This window comes from Sminthopsis crassicaudata, chromosome 1 (genome assembly GCF_048593235.1).
Source record: "Sminthopsis crassicaudata isolate SCR6 chromosome 1, ASM4859323v1, whole genome shotgun sequence".
NCBI classification, from domain to species: Eukaryota; Metazoa; Chordata; class Mammalia; order Dasyuromorphia; family Dasyuridae; genus Sminthopsis; species Sminthopsis crassicaudata.
Genome location: NC_133617.1, coordinates 755,573,875 through 755,594,606, shown reverse-complemented (window position 1 = coordinate 755,594,606; position 20,732 = coordinate 755,573,875). Strand labels below are relative to the sequence as shown.

General features: G+C 42.9%; 1 long non-coding RNA gene across 1 annotated transcript in view; it reads left to right on the top strand.

Moving 5' to 3' along the window:
* Positions 1-20,732, top strand: part of LOC141552136 (uncharacterized) — an 89,231-nt gene that overhangs the window by 63,034 nt on the left and 5,465 nt on the right. The window contains exon 5 of the long non-coding RNA XR_012485069.1: positions 4,701-4,874. This is a non-coding gene — a long non-coding RNA (uncharacterized LOC141552136). The remainder of the gene's footprint in view (positions 1-4,700; positions 4,875-20,732) is intronic.

The window sequence follows — 20,732 nt, the reverse complement described above, 5'->3', positions numbered from 1 at the left end:
CTGGGACTCACACTCTTGGGGGAAGCTTCCATCTTGGAGAAACATAGGAAGCCAGGGGCACCTAGTGACCTCTTCAAAACTCAGAGATACACGAGATCCAGATGCTATTCTTCAGCCCTGTTTCTGCTTTGTTTGTACTTGTATGTTGTTCACATATGGTCCTTCCTATTAAACTGGAAGGTCCTCGAAATCAGGGACCATGGTTTTGTCTTTCTTTGTAGTCTCAGCCCTTAACCTGGTATCTGGCAGAGTAAGGATACACTTAATAAAGACTTTTCACCTTGACCACTTGACTTATTGAGGAGATGGGAGCCTGTGAGATTTCTCAGTCAGCCATCTGCCCAGAACATCACCCCAGAGGTTGCTTTTTTCAGACATCTGAAATTAATTCAGCTCTTTTGCTCCTCTCTTAGGAAATGAGAAACAACTTGCTGAAACCCATATAAAATCTTTCACAGCTTTATTTCTCTCACCTTCCATTTCAGACATGGTTTATGTCTCTTTGCACCTTGTTTGTGCCTAACATTTTCCTATAATTTATGTTGCTTGGCTCCTTCTGGAGACACAAATATTGTTAGAAGATTATTCGGGTTAGATGCTTTCAGTGGAGGGAGGTGCTGGGTCCAGCAGAAAGTCCAATGCCCTTTTCCTGCTGTTTCCTCCCGAGTATTGGGCTAGTCATTTCATGTCTCAGTACTGCTGCCCTGGTGGCTAGTACATTGGACTTGGGATCAAGAAGCTTTTCTTTATTGTTGTGGTTTAGATGTTTTTCATTCATGTCCGTCCCCATTTAGAATTTTCTTGACAAAACCACTGGAAGGGTTTGCCATTTCCCTTTCCAGCCATTTTACAGATGAGGAAATTGAGACAAACAGGGTGAAGTGATTTACCCAGGGTCACACAGCTAGAAAGTGTATGAGTCTGGATTGGAATTCAGTTTTCCTGCTTCTAGGTTTGGCACTCCCGAGCTGATTGAATCAAAAAGAACTGAGTTCAAATATGGCCTCAGATGTTTCTTAACTGTATGAATTTGGGCCTCAGTTTCCCAAAGTGGGACTTCCAAGGTTGGTGCGAAGACCAAATGAGGTGACAGATGTATGGCACTTGTTCTTGTGAAGGGGTCACTTTGGAGACTCACTCAGGTCCCTTCTCCCTCAGCCTCTCAGATGATGCTCGCTGGGCAGGTTCCAGAACCAGCATCCCTTGTGCTGAAGGCACAGTTACCAGAACTGTAGTCTCTGGTGTCAGCTGCTGCCCCTTCCTGGCTTTTCCTGGCTTTTCCTGGCTTCCCTAAATCTCACTGACTCGAGATCCCATAGGCCAGCCATTCTCGTAGCCAGTTTCGTATTATTGATTGCCTTCTAGGTGTTAGCCTTGGGCTCATTGCTGGGGCTCTCAGACAGCTCCCACTTCCAAGAAAGGACAGAGGCAATATGCGCTGTGGACTTGGGGCAACACACCTGGTGCATCACCATTAGCCTCAGAGCAGGGAGAGCCTCTGCCCCAATGGCTTCCATTTTATTTAGAGCAATGGGCATTTCCTCCACTGGGCAGAGAGTCTTGCACAGAATCTGGGCTTAGTAAGTGGCTGCTGACTTGATGACTGCAGCAGTGTTCTGAGCCAAGTAAGAAGGGGTTGTCAATAAGACTTTGAAAGGAACAGATTTCTAGCTTTCCTGGAAGCAGCACCACGTCACATTGGAGAGTGATCTCTGTGGATCTTTTATTCTTGTTTACCCTGAAGGCTAAGGGGAGAACCTCGGAAAGGTCGAAGGAAAGTGCTTCTGGACTGTCCATTCATCCACGGCTCAGTCCACTGATAGGTATCAAGGCAGGTATTGCTTCCTCACTCAGGAACCCCCATGAGAGTACTGGACTTCTCTGGTCATCAGTTTCTCCCTTGTTAAAGTGAAGGTCTACAAAGCCTTGGCCAGGAGGATTTTTCAGAGAACTCTGAAGCCAGAGAAAGGAGCCTGGTCCTCCTTGTGCTTTCGCTCCCATGGATACCAAGGTTGGGTTATTTACAGACCCCACACGGGTCAGAGTCCAGAAGAGCATGCACAGAGTAATGATGCAGCCCGGCTCTTTGTGATGAAATGTTGGAGAAGTTGTGATTTTCAGGAGCCCACCTGAACAAACCTTGAAGCAATCAGTCTGCCAAGAATTCCAAATTGGAACTTCAGAGTTTGGATGTTTTGTTCATTTTACAGATAAAGAAACTGAGGCAGTTCAATGTCTCCACTAGGGTCGCTCAGCTACTAAGTATCTGAGGCTGGATTTGAACTCATCTTCCTTACTCCAAGCTCCATCTACTGAGCCCCCTGCTGGCTCCATTAGGCGTCCCCATGTGGGCACTTTCTTGTCACTTGAAGCCCATCTTCCTGGCCCTTCAAGCCACCGTTTGTGACTCTCCTGGTGGACTCCTTGGCTCTGGGGCTCTGGGAGACTTTCCTTACTCCTGCTCCCGGAGGATAATAAGAGTGACCTTCCTCTGCCACAGGCCCGGGTCTCTCTGCCCTTATTCAGCCCCAGAACCTTGGCTCAGTTTCCCTCCTGGTTATATTTTGTGGTGCTGGGTGCCCTTTTTGCACGAGACCTTCTGGGTTCCTTTGGCCCCTTCTGCAGAATAAAGCAAACTCCTTCCCACCAATTTTTAAAAAGCTCAAGCTCCCGTGGGGGCTGCCTGTCATGTGCTGGTTCACCCCCCCAGGGGGGGACCTTCATGCTCCTGGTTCATTGGCAGGACAGAGCTGGGGCTGTGCCCCAGCCCATGACGAGTCTGGACTCTCATAGGATGCACCAAAGCCTGCGTTCCCAGGGGAGACAGGATGGGAGGGGGGTCCTGGGTCCCAAGCTGCCTTTGCCTCTGTTTCTCAGTATAAAATGGGGATAATGGGGTCTCCTCTCTCCCAGAGTTGTTGTGATGCTCGGATGAGGCAAGTGCATGATAACACAACAGACATGTTAGCTGCATGTTATGATCATTATTGTGCATATGTTGGGGAAATACATAATGATATACATGAAACAGGGTTGCTTAGCCTGTGCCTCAGTTTCCTCATTGTTCCCTTTTACCTCAAAGGAAACGGGATCAGATGGTGTTACTTAAGAGAGTGTAGCCTCCTTTGTTTTTGGAGGAAACTCAGCCAGTGTGAATCATGGGATGCAGGGAAGGGGTCCAGGAGGGGGTGATAGGCAACCCTGCGCCCTCGCTTGCTCCACGATCCAAGAGACTTCAGTTACAGGTCTAAGAACGCTGGGGCCAGCTAGGGCTCACCAGGCCCCTGCAAGGAGGGGCATTCGTGCATCTGGGCACAGCAGGACTGAGGCAGGCTGCAGGGGGAAGGCCTTGCTCATTCCCCCAGGCCCTCCCCAGGGGCCGCCCCGCCTCCCCTGAAATCCATAGCCCCCTTCCCTCCCCAGAGGCTGGGACTCAGCCTTCCCCTCCCCCAGCAAATCGCCTAGCACCCCCCCAGGCAGGCACACAGCCCCCCCCCAATCTCCCTGTCCCCTCCATCTCCACAGGCTTGCGCCCAGCCCTCGCCCCCTCGCCCCCAAATCACACAGCCCCAAAGCCTTGATTGGAGGTCAGGACCCTGGACAGCTCCAGGCAAGCTTGCTGGGCGCCTGGAGGTGAGGCACTTCATGTCTCTGGGCCTGCGGCAGGCTTGTGGGCCCTCCTCCAGGCCTCTCTCCAGCCCTTCCTCCTCCTGCTCAGGGCTGGGCCCCCAGCTCAGCTTCTTCCCCTTCTAACACCTGGCAGAGCCACATCCTGGCCACGGCCCCCAGCACGCCCCGGAGCTCGGGACCAGGGGCGGCCCCTCCCCCAGCGGCCCTCGGCCCTCCGATCTGCATCCGATCCACCCCAGTGAGGTCCCTGCCCCTTCCTGCGGGTGGCCCGTGCGACGGGGGGACTGTGTACTTTGGGAATTGGGCACCATTAGGCTTTCCTTCCTCATGTTTCCTTGAATGTCTCTACTTGGGACTGGGTGGCCCCTTCCTTCCCCCCCCCAGGTGTGCCCCTAGGTGGGGGTCCGCAGGCTGTCTCCTTTTTTGGTGGGAGGAGGCTCCCTGGGAGGGACTGGAGGCGCCGTTGCCCCTGAGGGGTGGGGGGGAAGGGCTTGGGGAGCGCCCACTAGCCACAAAGGTCCTTGCAGACACCTTGAGTCCATCATGGTGCCCTCTGGTCATCTGTTCCTTGGATTCCTAGAGCTTTGAATGTTCGAAGTATAAAGCAGACTGTTGGGAAGGCCACTCCCTGCCAGTGCAGCCCCTCCTTCCTCTTAGTTCCCCCCATGATTTTATGGGTTTCCAGAGTAGTAAGCCTTTGAGTAGAGTATCTGTTGGGCCCCCTCTTAATGGAAAGAGTTGGACTCCCAGAGAGCATTTGATGTTTTAGGGAGTGGGGCTGCCTCGAGGATGATCTAGGACCCTGGGGAGGATGGACTTTCCTCAGAGGAGCAGGGCTTAATGGCCAGCCTATGAAAATAAAATCAATCACTCTGCTCGATCTTGTCTCTATTTAAAGGACAGGTTGCAGCAAAGTAGGCTTGGGCCTGGGGTAAGGAATCCGATATATAGATAATCTCCCCAGCAGGATCTCTTTAGGGACCCTTCGGGATACATGAAAGTAACTTGGATTTGCTCCCAACTTTCTTGCTCACTTGGCCCAGAGGAGAATTCCTGATCTTTTTTTCCAGCTCAAGAAATGGCAGAATGGTGGAATGTCCTGCAGATAAAAAATGTCTGCTTACCCCTGGTCACAAGATCCAAGAGGGAAACTCCCCAGTGCCAAACTCGTTACCCGGGAGGTCATGTTCAGATGGCGTGATTCCAGGTTCCAGTTTTCTCAGCAGAGAAGAGAACTTTTTAAGGTGAGTCTTTGGGGTCGCCTTGACAGTAAAATTGTATTGGATCAGCTTGTGTGAGTCCATTTCCAGGGTGAGCCTTCACACTTTGGAAATTGGTAGATGCTCCAAACTGGGGCTTGTTTCATGATCTTATAGGAAAGTGAAGGAGAAAATGTCACTAAAGCTTATTAACCTTAGAAATGTGTCATGCTTGTGCTTCATAGTGCAGCATTTCCCAGTGTGCCCACGTTACCTCACATTTTAGAATTTGAGAATCAAGTCTCCTAAAGATCAAAGAGCCTTCCTGAATTATGTGCATTGTGGAAATAGAAGATCTCTTGTAGGACCCCTGGAAAGCTGGGAGAGGAGAGAAGAAAAGTGGGACAAGGGCTTGGAGCTTGCTGCCTCTCCGTATTCCTGTTGACATTTTCAGATGGGACTTGGAGGAGGGGTGGGGGTAGGGTTCTATCTGGTGGCTCCTAAGTACTTCTGCTTGTTAGAAGCATTTCAAGCCCCAGAGGGTAGTGTGAGTCAGAGAGGTCTGAGCAGAACCAGTTAGGGAAGAGCTTGAAATTCTCTAGTGTGTTGGAATGGTGCTTTAGGATTTTTCACTTGGCTAATTTATGGGTTCTACTCTTCCCATCATTTTCATTTTCTGGGGGGTGAGATCGGGGCCATCCAATGCTTGACCTACAGTTATTACCAGGAGTATTTGTAAAGGAGTGAGCAGCCTTGTTACCCACATGTCTGGAAACTTGAGCTGACTATATTTGCACATTTCAGGTGGATGCAATGAATCAATAAGGAAATGATTTGGAGGGAGGGAGTCTCAGTAGTCCCAAATAATTCCTGGTCAATGGGAGCTCAGAGCCTTTAGACAGGGCAGGGCCTGTCCATGTGCCATGTGCCATAGGATGCATGGAGTTCTAAGATTCATAACTACTAAGCATCATAGGGAAAGAATAAAAAGAAGGAAATAGGAAGATTTCCATGATGAGGAATATTTTTGGATTATCAAAAGCATTGCATAATTTCCCAAATGTAATCCCACCTGCTCCCTTCCTCCTATTCAACTATGGGCTCCAATCAGTGCCTATCTGTTGAGCCTGTCTCAGATACATGCGTGTAATGATAGCCCAGCTCAATCACTGTCCATCCAAGGGCAGGTTCTAGACTAATCGATGAATTTTGTCATCTCTCCCTCTCCCTCTACTGAGCTGTCAGGCTGGTGTCTAAGGAATAGCCTGGTGGTGTTTCATCGAAGAGGTCCAACTGGGCCGCATGCTCTGACCAGAGGCATGGCTCATCCATTTGACTATGTTGGCGTTTCATAAACTAAAAATACTGCCTGACCTCAGTAAGATGGGGGCCTCAGACGTGCCCTCAGATTGGTTCTTGTTTTCAGGCCCAGCCTCTTCCAGAAAATCGATTTCTTCTGAGAAGCTTGCTGATCTGATCACTCTCCCAGCTGCTGGACAAGTCCAACGTCTGCTGCGGGTTGAAAGCTGAAGAGCCCTTCTTCCACAAAATCAGGGGTCCCATTAAATTTAAAATGACGGGGGCTGGCCTGCTGAGCCTGGACCAAATGATTTCATTTCAAGGATGAAATTCAGATGATTTCATCTCAAGCTCGAGCCTCCGAGAGAACTTTTGGTGTTTGTGCATTTCTCATGAATAGAGGAACATTGAGAGAGTAATTGGAAGAGTTGTTTATGCTCTATCTGAATTTCCTGGTTCTGAACATGAGCTCCCGTTGCATGGCCCTTCTTGAAGCCCCACTAGGGAGTGATCTGAGAGAGGGACTGTTCAGCTGGGTTCCATTTCACCATATGGGCTGGATTCATTGCCTGTTTTCTGAGAATGCAGATGAGCTGGTATTTTAAAAGTACAATATGCCCATTATCATTTCATCTGAAGTACAAAAAACCTTTTTTATAAGGTACTAAATCTGCCCTAGAGTACCAGCAGTTAAATTAATGTTTGTCTATGATAAAAGGATCCAAGAAAGAGTTCTGCTCTTGTGCAGAACACTCCCCCCTCTCCACATATCTTCTGGTTTAGCCTCAGGGTGCTCTCAGGGGGGCTTTCCTCTTCTATGGCCTTGCCAACCTTTCAGGGGCTTTATGACTTCATTGGTTCTTGAGGGATAAGCCATCCTATTGAAAGTAGGAAGTAAAATCTCTATGAGGAAGGGCCTTGCCTGCACAGTGATCAAAATGCCTTTCAAATATGTAAGGAGGAGATCTGAATAAAAGCACTGATTTTCGTTGGGGAGAAGCAGGAGAAACAGTGAAAAAGCTGTCTCGGTTTTTGTTGGGGTCGCTAAGGATGGGTTCGTTTGGGGGACTGTGATTTTCTGAATTTAAAGAAACCAAATTTCCTTCCTTGGACTTTGTTTTGACATGAATAAAGGACAGTTGATTGCAAATTAAAGATTAAACCATCTGAAAAACACTATTTGTACATTAAGATATGGATTGGATAGGGAGATGGAGGATGACACTTGGTGACAAGAGGCAGCTGGGTATAATGGAGTGCTAAAATTGGGCAAAGGAAGAGCTGGCCTCTGGCGTCATCTCAAACTGTTAGTTTCATGGCTCCCTTCTCTGAATATCATCCTCCTTGTCTGAAAAATGGGGAAAAGAAAAATGAATAACTAAAGGAAAACATTTATTAAGCCCTTGCTGTGTGCCAGGGATTGAGCTAAAGAATGGGGGTGCAAGGATAAGCAAGCAAGTAAAACACTTCTTTCCTTGAAGGAGCTTACTTGCTGTTGGGGAAGATAACAGCACTCAGAGGGGAAAGAAAGGGGAAAGGCTACAGCAGTCTGGAAACGACCAGAAACTTGTGGGGGGTCTGATCCTGGTCAAAGCATGTGAAGGGTCCTCCCTCAGACCAAAGGTCCCAAGAGCTGAGTTTGAGGTTTTAGAAGAGAAGGATCAGATATCAAGCAGCTCATATTGTCTAAAGGAGACTTCCAATGGGATCAGTCATGGGACTAGAGAAAGGTCACCAATCACAGCGTCGGGCACCTTTGTCCCAGAGTCCTTTCTCTTGCCTGCCACAGTGGTCCCAAACCTCTGTTGAGTCCAGCTCTTGTCACTGACCTGGAGAGCAGCCCCCCACCAAGGGAATGGTTGTTCTTTGGCAATTGATTTTCTGCCTTGTTTATACTTAAAGTTTTGGCTTTCAAGACCCGATGTGCCATCTGCACAGTCAGACTCGAGGCTTCCAGCCCTACCTCTTCTCCTTGGCTATTTCATCTTGGCACAAATGTAAAACTCAAGGCTTTGACAGGAAACACCATTCCTTGGTTGCATCCAAATCATAAATAAGTAAACAGGCAGTGTCGATTTCAACTCCAAGTCTTCCCACATTCCCAAGATTATTTGTAATCACCTCCAACCTTTCATCAGCCATCCCTTCTGCAGAAACTGGGAACAGCTCCTTCACCCACCCGCCACCCACAGCATGTGACCTCCCACGCCGCCTCGTGGGGCTCCGCCTGCAATCCTTCAGCTCAGAGGGCCTAGATGCATCTTTCCCAGGATGCCTGGCTACTGGCACTTTACAAATGGATAAAAGCAAGCCAGATGGAGGCAGAAGGGGCGTGTGGTGAACGTGTGTGAGTATGGGTCTGAGTGGATGAGGGTAGTGACTCGGCAAGAGATTCATTGAAATAATCACCTTAATGGCTGTGGAGTCCAAAAGAACTCAATAATTAGGACAGATGCATAAAGACATTTTTGTTCATTTGTTTGTTTTTAGGCAGAGTACAAATGGCATAGGGATGCTGATTTACACTCCATGAAGGAAAATGACTGAGCCGCCAGACTCTGCCCTCACCGGGAAACATGATAGATATTTTGATTTTAATTCCTGAGGATGAGGGGATGGTGCTGCTGCCTAAGGCCTGATGAAGGTCTGCAGCTGGGTGTCTCCCATTCATCCCAGGGGGCTTGCATGATGCACAGTGCCAGGGAGTATTATCCAGAAGCTCTGGGAGCTCTCCATGGTTCTCAGAGGGCTGGTTCCTTTGCTTGTCTTGCTCCACATCTTTGGTGGATAGCAGTCGCGTTTGTCTAAATCATCAGGAATTCATCCAATTAAAATCTTGCCAGCATTGATTACAAAAAAGACAAGCCTTCCATCCCTGTGATTATCCCCTAAGTACCTCTTTCCTTTCCCTTTGTAGAGATGAACAATGGAGGCGTCTTGGTCTCCTGGGGGCTAACCCCCGCTTTGCCATATAACCCAGACGATTTTACTTAGCTCTTGTATGGACCCCCTGCCTTGGAAATCTCAGCTGGAATAGAATCAACACTAGACTTTGCCACATGAGAGGAGCCTAAGGACATTTAAAACCTCTTCTTCAGTTGGAAATTCCACTAAAGAGGGATTTACTTCAACCTGAGGTACATGGTCAATGGTTTCAGCTCTGGTCGGTGACAGTTGGTTGAGAACAATATGAAAGTGTTCTCTCCGGGATCATGTCCTTGTCACTCATTAGTGTGAATCCATTTGCTCTGAGTAGCTGAGACTCACCATAGGTCTTTGGCCCATAATTAGGCATCAGGGCATCATAAAGGTACTTTGGATCGGTACTATCAGTGCAAAACTGAATTTCATCTGATTTGTTTTACTGAAGGAATTGGGATTAAGTGACTTGCTCAGGGCCACACGGCCAGGACATGTTAATGATCTGAAGCTAGATTTGAACTCAGGTCCTCCTGACTTCTGGGCTGGTACTCTATCCACTGCACCGCCTAGCTGCCCCTCATCTGATTTCTTAATGAGCCAAGAATCCTGCAACTCTCTAAGATTTTCTTATATTTAACTATTGATGAATTTAAAAGCTGTCTTAGAGATGGATGAACTATCCTGCTGGTACACCATGGGTAGTTCTTGTTTTGTTGCTTAGCAGCTGCTGAATTTCTCCATTATTTTCATCAAACCAAGCTTGATATTGTGAGTTTTCTTGTCCAGACGAGCGACTGTGGTTCTGTTCACCACGATTAATTTTGCAAAACCTATACCAGTTTCCTCCCTGTAGCCCTCCAGAAAACCACGTATCCAATGTTGGTAAGCTGGTCTTTATTTGCCAGACTTGTTTCCCTCAGGGCTGCTGTTTGAATGTGATATCTGCTGAACTCTTCCACCAGGACAATAAAGTGTATAAAGGTTGCTGAGGTGTGTGTGTGTGTGTGTGTGTGTGTGTGTGTGTGTGTGTGTGTGTGTGTGTGTGAAAGAGAGAATAGAAAGAGCTCTCGGCCAGCCTATTTGTCATCTGTCTGTCTGATTGTCTGTCTGTCTGTCTGCATGCAGCTCTCCTGAGAAATTTAGCTCCCCTTACAGGCTTGCTTCCCAGCTGTTCTCAAGGTGCTTGGTGCCTCCAGCCCTGGTCTCTTATCTAGTCTATCCAGCTAGATAGCCTGGGAATTTTGGATTTGTGTTCCCTGAATTACCTCGTTGAGGGAGAACAACTTAAGGGCACATCATTTTTCAATTTAAGTTTTGTATAAATTACTTTATCTATGGGGTGACATTAAAGCTAATAATCCCAAAAAGATGAAGATTAGAAAGTAATCTGGCCAGTGACAAAGCTCATTAGGAGCCTTTATCACTCCATGAACTCTACCCAGGGTAATTGCCCTAATTATAGTGCACGTGCATCTTGAGTGAGTTCTTTCTTCTGCTCTGTAGAGTGAAGATGATGCCTGAGGTTGTCCTGGGCTCTGAGAATGTTCCCATTCATCAGTGTACAGTCCTCAGAGCCCTAGCTAGAATATCCTAGCTGGCACAGGATAAGTGCAACTGAGGCTCATTGATTCATTCTGCAAGCCCTTCATAAGCACCTACTGTGCTAGCTAGCCCCTGGGAGACACAAAGACAAAACCAGGACACTTTACTCTCAAGGAACTTCCACTTTAATGGTTCACACAACTTGTGCAGAGGTGAGTAAAGGTAAAATAATTTGGAAAGAGACTGGGCACAGCAAAGAAGGCTTCCCAGAGGAGGTGGCTTCTGCACAAAACCTTGAAGGAAGAGCCATGCTAGAGGACACAGCATTAGCAAAAGGCAGAGAATGGAATATCAGATGGAGAAGCAGCTAGACTAGTGGGCTAGAAGGGAGGAAAGATAAAGCAAGCTGTAAGTTATCTTTGACCATGGGGGTCTTAAGTCCAACCCCCATGTACTTCATAAGTACCTACTGTGTGCTAGACACCATGCTGAGTACAGAGATAGAAAGTCAAATGCACCAGTGTGTGTTCTCAAGGAGTGTGAACTCCAGAGTCTGAGTGGTCAATGAGGAAATGAGAACTAGTCTTCTGTTGCCCTCCCCCATGTGGGAAGGAAGCATCCTTGACCTTTGAGCTCCACGCTGATATTGTATAGCGTTCTGAAAGGTCTAGAAGGTGCTTCACATTTCACACCCACAAAGCTTTATCAGGGCGGGAGCTGAGCCCAGGATTCTTAGAGTCACAGCATATAATCCCATGGAGAGAGCTCCCATGATTGCCGGGCTTCCATTGGTTCCTTTATCTGACCACTTGGATCTCTATGGAAACTGCCTGGTAACTCATAAAAAGCTTAACCTTATTTTGTTTTGCTTTTCTTCTTCCTATTTGATGCAGAATGAAGCAAACTCCCACAGTTTGCTGTGCTGTGCCCTCACGGTGCCAGGTCTTGCAAAGTTACATGATGCACTGTATCTAACTGCCCCTACTCTCTGCTTCACTTCATTTCCCCATCATTTCTCTCATCTTCTTCCCCTGACTCCCAATCTCCAAATAAAATCAGGAGCCAAGATTCATTCATTTCCTCTAATAATTTCACCCCCTTATCACAGGATTAGAGACTTAAATTTAGAAGGGAGCTGGGGGGAGCAAAAAGGAGAGGGCCATCACCATCCCCACTTTCCTCCTCTCTTTGGTCTTCCTGCACCCACTTTCCTCTTCTCCAATTATACTCTACATCTCCCTAATGCAGAGCTCTCCTCATGGCACTCTCATATTCAGAGACTTTCTATGGTGCTGGTGGCTTCTAGGAACTCCCCCACTCTCTAGCCATCTTGTTCTGAAGGTCTCCTCTTCTCTATTTTAAATTTAATTTCCAAATTCCTTTGTTTCATATCATTTTCCATCACACACTCTTGCCTCCAGTTCAAAGAAGCTAGATGCCTTTTAAGGCTGAACTTGAGCAATAATACCATCTCTTAAGCCCAGCCACTAAAAAAAGGGCTGCCACAAACATTTTTGCACATATGGGTTCTTTTCCCTTTTGTGTGATCTGTTTGGGATACAGGCCCAGTAGAGATAGTGCTGCATCAAAGTTTGATAGTCCTTTGGGGATAGTTCCCAATTGCTCTCCAGAATGGTTGGATTTATTCACAACTCCACCAACAATGTATTAGTGTCCCAGTTTTCCCATATCCCCTTCAACATTCATCATTATCTTTTCCTGTTATCTTAGCCAGTCTGAGAGGTGTGTAGTGGTACCTCAGAGTTATTTTAATTCTCATTTCTCTGATCAATAGTGATTCAGAGTACCTTTTCACTAGAAATGGTTTCAATGTCTTTATCTGAAAATTGTCTGTTCATATTCTTTGACCATCAATTGGAGAATAGCTTGAATTCTTATAAATTTGAGTCAATTTTCTATTTTAGAAATAAGGCCTTTATCAGAACTCTTGGATGCAAAAATGTTTTCTCAGTTTATGGCTTCCTTTCTAATCTTATTTGCATTGGTTTTGTTTGGACAAAAACTTTTAAACAATATAATCAAAATTATCTATTTGGTGTTCAATAATGAGCTCCAGTTCTGCTTTGATCATAAATTCCTTCCTTCTCCACATATCTGAGGGATAAACTATCCTTTGTTCTTCTAATTTGCTTATAATATCACTCTTTATGTTTAGATTATGAGCGCATTTTGACCTTATCTCACTATGTGGTGTTAGATGTGGATCAATGCTTAATTTCTAATTTTCCCAGCAATTTTTATCAAATGATGAGTTCTTATCCCCCAAAGCTGGGGTCTTTGGGATTGTCAAACACTAGGTTGCTGTAGTTATTGACTATTTTGTCCAGTGAACCCAACCTATTCCACTAATCAACTACTGTACTTCTTAGCCAATACCAAATGGTTTTGGTGACTGCTGCTTTATGATATAGTTTTATGTTTGGCACAGCTAGGCTACCTTCATTTGCATTTTTCCCATTAATTCCCTTGAAATTCTTGACCTTTTGTTCTTCCAGATGAACTTTGTTATTATTTTTTTCTAGATCTGTAAAATAATTTTCTACAAATTGTCCAGTGGAAGGACAGGGCCAACATAAATGGTGATGACTCAGGATGTGGTGGATGACCTTTGCATTTTAACCAAGCTCTAAGTGCTTCACAATACCTGCTTTATCTGCCTTCATGGCCATTGGAGCAAATAGTTTTCATCCTCCATTTCCACCAGGGAAAGTCTTTCCATGTGCAGGTAGATAGCCCTATAACTCACTGAATGGTTTGTGACCTTTTGGTTACCCTAAGTCTGGGTAACTAAGTCTGATTTATCCCAGCTGCTGAAACAGTTTACCAGGGTATGGTTACTTGCATGCTAGAGCCTCTTAAAGCCACAGGTGAGAGTTAGGTGGATCAGGTGTACACCCAAGGTGGAAAGCAGCTTTGTAAAGTCCCAGCAACCTTCACATTAGAGGTACTAGTGTTGCCTGAACACACCCTACATCCTACAGCTATTTATCATAGTACTAAAAATGCTGCCTATCACAATAAGACAAGAAAAAAATGGAGGGGATAAGCAGAGGGAAAGAGAAAACAAAGATCAATTTTTGCAGAAAATCTGATGGTGTCCTTGACCATAAAAAATTGACTAAAAAGTAATTGAAATAATAACTTCAGCAAACCAGTAGGACACAATAAACCCATTCAAATCCTTAGCATTTCTGCATAATGTCAATAGGATCCAGCAGGAAGAAAGAGAAATTCTATTTAAAATAATCACAAAAGTGGAATATTATTTTTCTATAAAAGTGATAAGCAGGCTGATTTCTGAAAAGACTGAAAAGACTTACATGAACTGATGCAGAGTGAGGTGAGCAGAATCAAGAGACCACTGCATATAGTAACAGCAAGATTGTTTGATGGTTAATTATGATAGACTTTTCAACAATACAGCGATCCAAGACAATTCCCTTAGATTAGGATGGAAAATTCCATCCCCATTCAGAGAAAGAACTGTGGAAACTGAATGCAGATTGAAGCATGCTATTTTCCCTTTTTTTCTTTCTCATGGTTTATTTTGTTCTGTTTTTTTTCTTTCACAACATGATCAATATGGAAATATTTTTTAAATGTTTGTACATGTGTAACCTATATCAGATTACTAGTTGTCTTCAGGGATGGGAAGGTAAGGGATGGAAGGAGAAAAAAATTTGGAACTCAAAGTCTTACAAAAATGAATGTTGAAAACTACATGTAATTGGAAAAAATAAAATACTATTAATAGAAAAAAATTAGAAATAAAATAATTACAGAATGCATACAATACTTCAGAGTTTAACTGCCAAAATATACCCAAGAGCTATATAAATTCAGTAATAATCCATAATTTGCAGTATACAGAAATATGTATCTAAATAATTGGAAAAATAATTTCTCATAGATAGGATGAGCCAATGAGAAAACTACTTCAATTAGCTTATTTATGTAGTGTCATGCCAATTGAACTAGCAAAGAACTGCTTTATAGAACTAGAAAAATAACATCCATATCAAGGCAAAAAGGATCAACAATTTTGAGGTAAATATTGAAAACATAATGATAATAAAGGAGGTTCTAATAGTGCTATATCTCAAACTATACAATAAAAACAGAAATTCTAAAAATGCTTTTAAAATGAATGGCTGCAAGGGATTGGGGGAAGAGTTGAAATAAATTTGACGTAAGTTTTATGAATTAGCTGAATAAGTTGTGGTATATGATTATGATGGAATACTATGTTATAAGAAACAGTGAGCATGTTGAGCTTAGGAAAAACATGAATACACTGGTAGGAAATAATAAAGAGTGAAATGAGCAGAACCAAAAGAACAGTGTATACAGTAATAGCAATATTATTTAAAGAACAACTATGAGAGCAAAGAAGCCATTTTAAATATTACAAGTACCCAAATTAACTATAAAGAATATATGAAGGAGGATACTATCTGCATCTAGAGAAAGAACTGATGAATAGAAGTATTGATAGAATGATTTTACCTACTTACCTACCAAGCTCACAAATATATGTGGGTGTGTACACACATAAACACACACTTACCTAATAGCAGTAATCTCTATGTTGGGGGGGAAAGAAGGGGGAAAAAAAGAAATTTACATGATAACTTTATTATATTTAAAAGAAATAACAAATTTATACTAATATTTGCAGCTTCACATACAATCATATTTTTATTTTATTGGGGCATTGAAATGCTTGTTTTCTTCCATAAATTAAAAATTAAACAAAAATAAAAAATAAATAAAATGACAACAAAGGACTTTTTATTTAATATTTCAATTTTCCCCAGTAACATGTAAAACAATTTTTACAACTGCTTTTAAATCTTTGAGTTCCAGATTTTCTCCCTTCCTTTCCACCCCACCCCCAATTAAGAAGGCACATGTGGTCCAGGGGAGGGGCTGTGGGGAAGGGAGGGAGAAAAATTTGGAAGCCAAGGTTTTGCAGGGGTGAATGTTAAAGACTATCTTGGCATATATTTTGAAAATAAAAAGCTATTATTTAAAAAAACACATGTGAAGTTATGCAAAACATTTCTATAAAAGTCATGTTATGAAAGAAAGCATAAATCTTCTCCCTCCTAAAAAACCCTCAAGAAAAGTAAAATTTTAAAAAAGAGCATACTTCAATCTGTATTCAGGCATAATCAGTTCTTATATGGATACCGTTTTTCATCATAAGTCCTTTAAAGTAGTGGATCATTGTATTGCTGAGAATAGCAAAGTCACTCTCAGCTGATCATCCCACAACACTGCTATTACTTTGTACCCAGTACATTTCTCTGGAGCTCAGGGAGGTCTTTTGTGTTTTTTCCTGAGAGCATTCTGCCCATCATTTTTCATAGAACAATAATATTCCATCATTGTCACATATCACAATTTATTCAGCCAAGTGATAATTATCCCCTCAATTTCTAATTCTTTGCCCTGAGAAGAGAGCTGCTGTAAATATTTCTCTACATATATGTCTTTTCCCTTTTTCTCTTTAATCTCTTTTAGAATTCATGCCCAATAGTGATATTGTTAGGTCAAAGGATATGCATGATTTTTATAGTCCTTTAGGCATAGCTCTTATCTTTTGATAATTTATCAATTGGGCACTGATTTTTTTTTATAAATTTGACTCAGTTCCCTATATGTTTGAAAAAGGAGACCTTTATTGGAGAAACTTGCTTCAAAATTATTTTCACAAATGCTTTTGCTAACTATTTCCCCATGTATTCTATTTGCTCCTTTCAATCAGTCCCTTCTCAAAAGTGTTTTTCTACTGACAACCTCCTCCCACAATATGCCCTCCCTCCTTCTCATATCTTCTCCTTCTACTTTCCTGAGGGTAAGATAAATTTCTGTACTCATATTGAGTGAATATGCTATTTCCTCTTTGAGCCAATCCTTATGAGAGTGAGGTTAACTCCCTCTCCCTCTCCTTCCCTTCTTCATTTCTATTTTTCTTGACTCTTTTATGGCAGATAATTTACACCATTCTGCCCCTCTCTTTCCCTTTCTTTCAGTACATTTTTCTCTCATCCCTTAATTTTATTTTTTAGATATTATCCCTTCATATTCAACTCACCCCTATACCCACTGTCTATTTATATTCCTTTTAACTGCCATGATAATGAGAAAGTTCTTCTGTGTTACAAGCATCATCCTCCCATGAAGAACACAAATAGTGAAATCTTATTTTCTTATGATTTCCCTTTCCTGATTACTCTCATGCTTCTCCAGATTCCTGCATTTGAAAATAAAATTTTCTATTCATCTCTGATCTTTTCATCACAAATACTTAAAAGCCCTCTTTTTCATTGAATATCCACCTTTTCCATTATAATCCTAGCTCCATTGCTCTGTGGAATATCATATTCCAAGCCCTTTGATCCTTTAATGAGATGCTGATAAATCTTGTATTATCCTAACTGTGGCTCCATTATATTTGAATTGATTTTTTCTAGATGCTTGCAATACTTTCTCCTTGACCTGGGAGTTCCAGAATTTGACTATAATATTCCTGGGAGTTTTCATTTTTGGATATCTGTGATTAGTGGATTTTTTCTATTTTTATTTTACTTCTGGTTCTAGAAAATCAGGACAGTTTTTCTTGATAATTTGAAAGATGATATCCAAGCTCTTTTCATGATCATGGTTTTCAGATAGAAATAATTTTAAAATTATTTTTCCTGTATGTTTTCCAGATATATTGTTTTTTTCCAATGAGATATTTCACATTGTTTTCTATTCTTTTGGTTTTGTTTTATTGTTTCTTGATTTTTCATAAAGCCATTAGTTTCCATTTGCTCAATTCTATTTTTTAAGGAATTATTTTTCCTCAGTGAGCTTTTGTACCTCATTTCCCATTTTGGTTTTTAAGGCATTTTTCTCATTAGATTTCTGTATTTCCTTTTGTACCACTCCCTATTCTCTTCCTAAGTTTCCCTCTAGTTCTTTTACTTGATTTTCAAAATTCATTTTGAGCTCTTCCTTGGCCTAAGACTAAATCTCATGTAGAATGTTTGACTTGCTTATCTGCTTCTGAGTGTGTTTTGATCTTCCTTGTCATCATAGTAACTTTCTATAGTCAGAGTCTTTTTCTGTTGTCTGCTCAGTTCCCCAACCTATTACTTGGATTTTAACTCTTTATTAAAAATGGGCTTTGTTTTCGAGGTAGAGAATGCATTGTCCCATGCTTCAGGGGTTCTGTGCAGCTGTTGTCAGAGATCCTTCTAGGGACTTGACCACAAACATTCTTTTCTAACCTGGAGCTGTGAGGAGGGTCCCCATCCCTCTGTGGCCATAAGTTCTCCATGCTAAAGCAACAAGGACCTTCCTCAGTGCTGATAAAGAGACCTCCTGTGATCTGAGGCTCTGGAAGCTGCCCCTGCCACTACTGCCCATGCCCACTGCCTATTTCCTAAGGCTCTCCCACCCTACTGACAGACTTTTTCTGTTGACCTTCCAAGTGATCTTTGGTGTCTCTTGGCTGAGAAACAGTGGGAGTGCTGAATCAAAGGCCCCTGGGCCCAGTCCTGATTGGATGGCCTGGGGGTTTGGGCTGGGGCTGTGCTGACATATCCTAGGCTGGAACTGCATAATAAACTCTCACCTAGGTGCACAGACCTTTTCTAAGTTACCCTTGGCTGGAAAATTCTCCCACTCCATCTTTTTGGTGTGTTCTTCTGCTCTAAATTTTGTTTAGAGCTATTAGTTAAAGGAATTTGGAAAAGTTTAGGGGAGAGTCCACTCCACCACATTAACTCTTTCTCTCCTGACAATGAGGACTTTAAATCATGGGGAGAGAGAGATAAAGAAGAGAGAAAGGAGTGGGAAAGGGGAGGCAGGAAGAAAGAGGAACACTGCTCATTATATTTAACAAGGAAGTACCAAGTATAATAAGAAGAATAGTTATTTAAATGACCATAACACACAAAAGCAATATCCATGAGGTGAAGGAGCAATAAAACTGTGGCTTAAGTGTCTATAAATTCACAAATTTACTTTGGAGATTCAGCCTTATTTGGGGTAGAATGTTTCCGTAGGAAAGCTAGCACATTTTGGTTTGACTTTATAGAAGCTATATCCAGAAACAGATTGCCTGGGGATGTGAAGCAAGACAAAGGCACAGAGGTGGAGTCTTAGAAGAGTGTGGACAAAGAGATGATGCTCAAGGCCAGAACCTGCCTGTCCTCTGCCATGTTCTGGGATTATGTTTATAGTCAATGGAGGCAATCTCTTTTTGGATATTTGCACAGCACCCTTTTCAGTGCTAGAATGATAGAGATAGCCACCTATGCCATGTTGATGGTTCTGGCATCTGGGTATTATGGGACTGGGAAGAATAAAATGCTAGTTCAAGAACAAGACCTGAAACCTTCTGAGGCTCCCACATCCCTAGGTAAACACATGGAAGCTCAGAATTAAATTTGGCAAGTTTATTGGGATTTTATTTTATTGGATAAGGAGGAACTGATAATAATCCACTTGACATCTGGCTTGGTTTTCAAGGAGAAGGAAAAAAGTCAACTCTTTGAAATGCTAAAATGAAGCTCAGAACAAGAATGGACTAAAATGCTGAATTGTATCATAGATGTGTCTATTTTAAATTTCTGCCATGATTTCACTAATCTAGCAAGTTAATGATATTAACAATGAAGATGAGGAGACGTGGAAGACAAAGAAGAATCAGAAAAAGGAGAAGAGGAGGAGGAGGAGGAGGAGGAAGAGGAACAAGCCAATGTCTGAGGAGTAACTTATACAGAGCCTAGCATATAAGGATGACCTACCTCATTGGGTCTCAGGTGCCCTCACAATTTAATCCCAGGAGTTAAGAATTTGTCATAAATGGCTTTGAATATCTGGATGTCAGTGTAGCAGGTTTCTAGTGGAGAACTTCAGGGTTCTGTATACTTAGTTTTATTCAGTTTATTTCCTTCATCTTGTTGATGAATTGGATCCAGGAATGGAAGGCGCTCTCAACACATTTTCAGATGATTCAGAGCTGGAAGCGATATTTAACAAGCTATATAAGACATTCAGGATCTAAAAGGTTCTTGACAAGTTGGATTTCATAAAATAGTATTCAGTAGGGAAAGTTTTAAACTTGGGTGCAAAAAAATCAACTTCATCAATAGATGGACAGAAACAGCTGTTATTTTGACAAAGATCTTGGGGATTGAGTGGCCTTCAAACTTCCCAAGAGTCAACAGTGGGATGTGACAGTTATGTAATGAAATTAATGTTGAAGAACATGAAGAAAACTACCAAGAATAGGCAAGTGATTTTTCTCCTGCACTCTATTCTGAAGTCAGCTTGTACATTTCTGGGCACCCCAGTTTCAAGAGGGTATTGAGAAGCTGGAACATATCCAGGGAAAGGCCACCAGGATGGCTAACGATCTTGAACTTAGGCCACAGGAGAACTAGTAGGAGAAGCTAAGAGTCTTTGAACTGGTGCACAGGGCCTAATGGCTGTCATTTAAATGGAACATAAGGCATAGTCTGGTTGAACCCAGAGTACAGAGCCAGGAATAGGAGGTGGAAGTTACCAAGAGGCAAATTTAGCTTTGATGTCAGAAATAAAACTCCTAACAATTAGAAGTGGAAAATGGCTGTCTTGAGTGCCTTCTCCTCTATCCCAGCCCTTCATCCTTTTGAGCCTCCTGCAGAGGATCAATGTTGGGCACAGAGGAGTGAATATGGCTTCTGCAATGGTTCTCACTGGATCAAAGATTCTTTACTTGTGTGTTCATGTGGCAGCAATCTGATGAAGCCTGTGCATCCTTTCTCAGAATGATATTTTAAATGAATAAGCAAAATGAATAGGATCACAAAAGAAGCCAATTAGGTTGAATTACAGAATATTAAAGAAAAAGGAATTCACAAATCCCCTAAAACTTACGCATGAAGCCATTAAGAACTGCCATCTCTCAAATTTTGTCATTTTGTCTCGGGAGTGGGGAAGGGGAAGAAGAAGAAGTTGGGGGAGAGGGAGAGGATGTTAGTGTCCTATTATCTCTGCAGAACTCCCTTGTTAGAGAATAGAAGAACACTGATGTCACACATAAGGTCCCAGTTTTCTGGTATTTTTCATTCTCTTTGA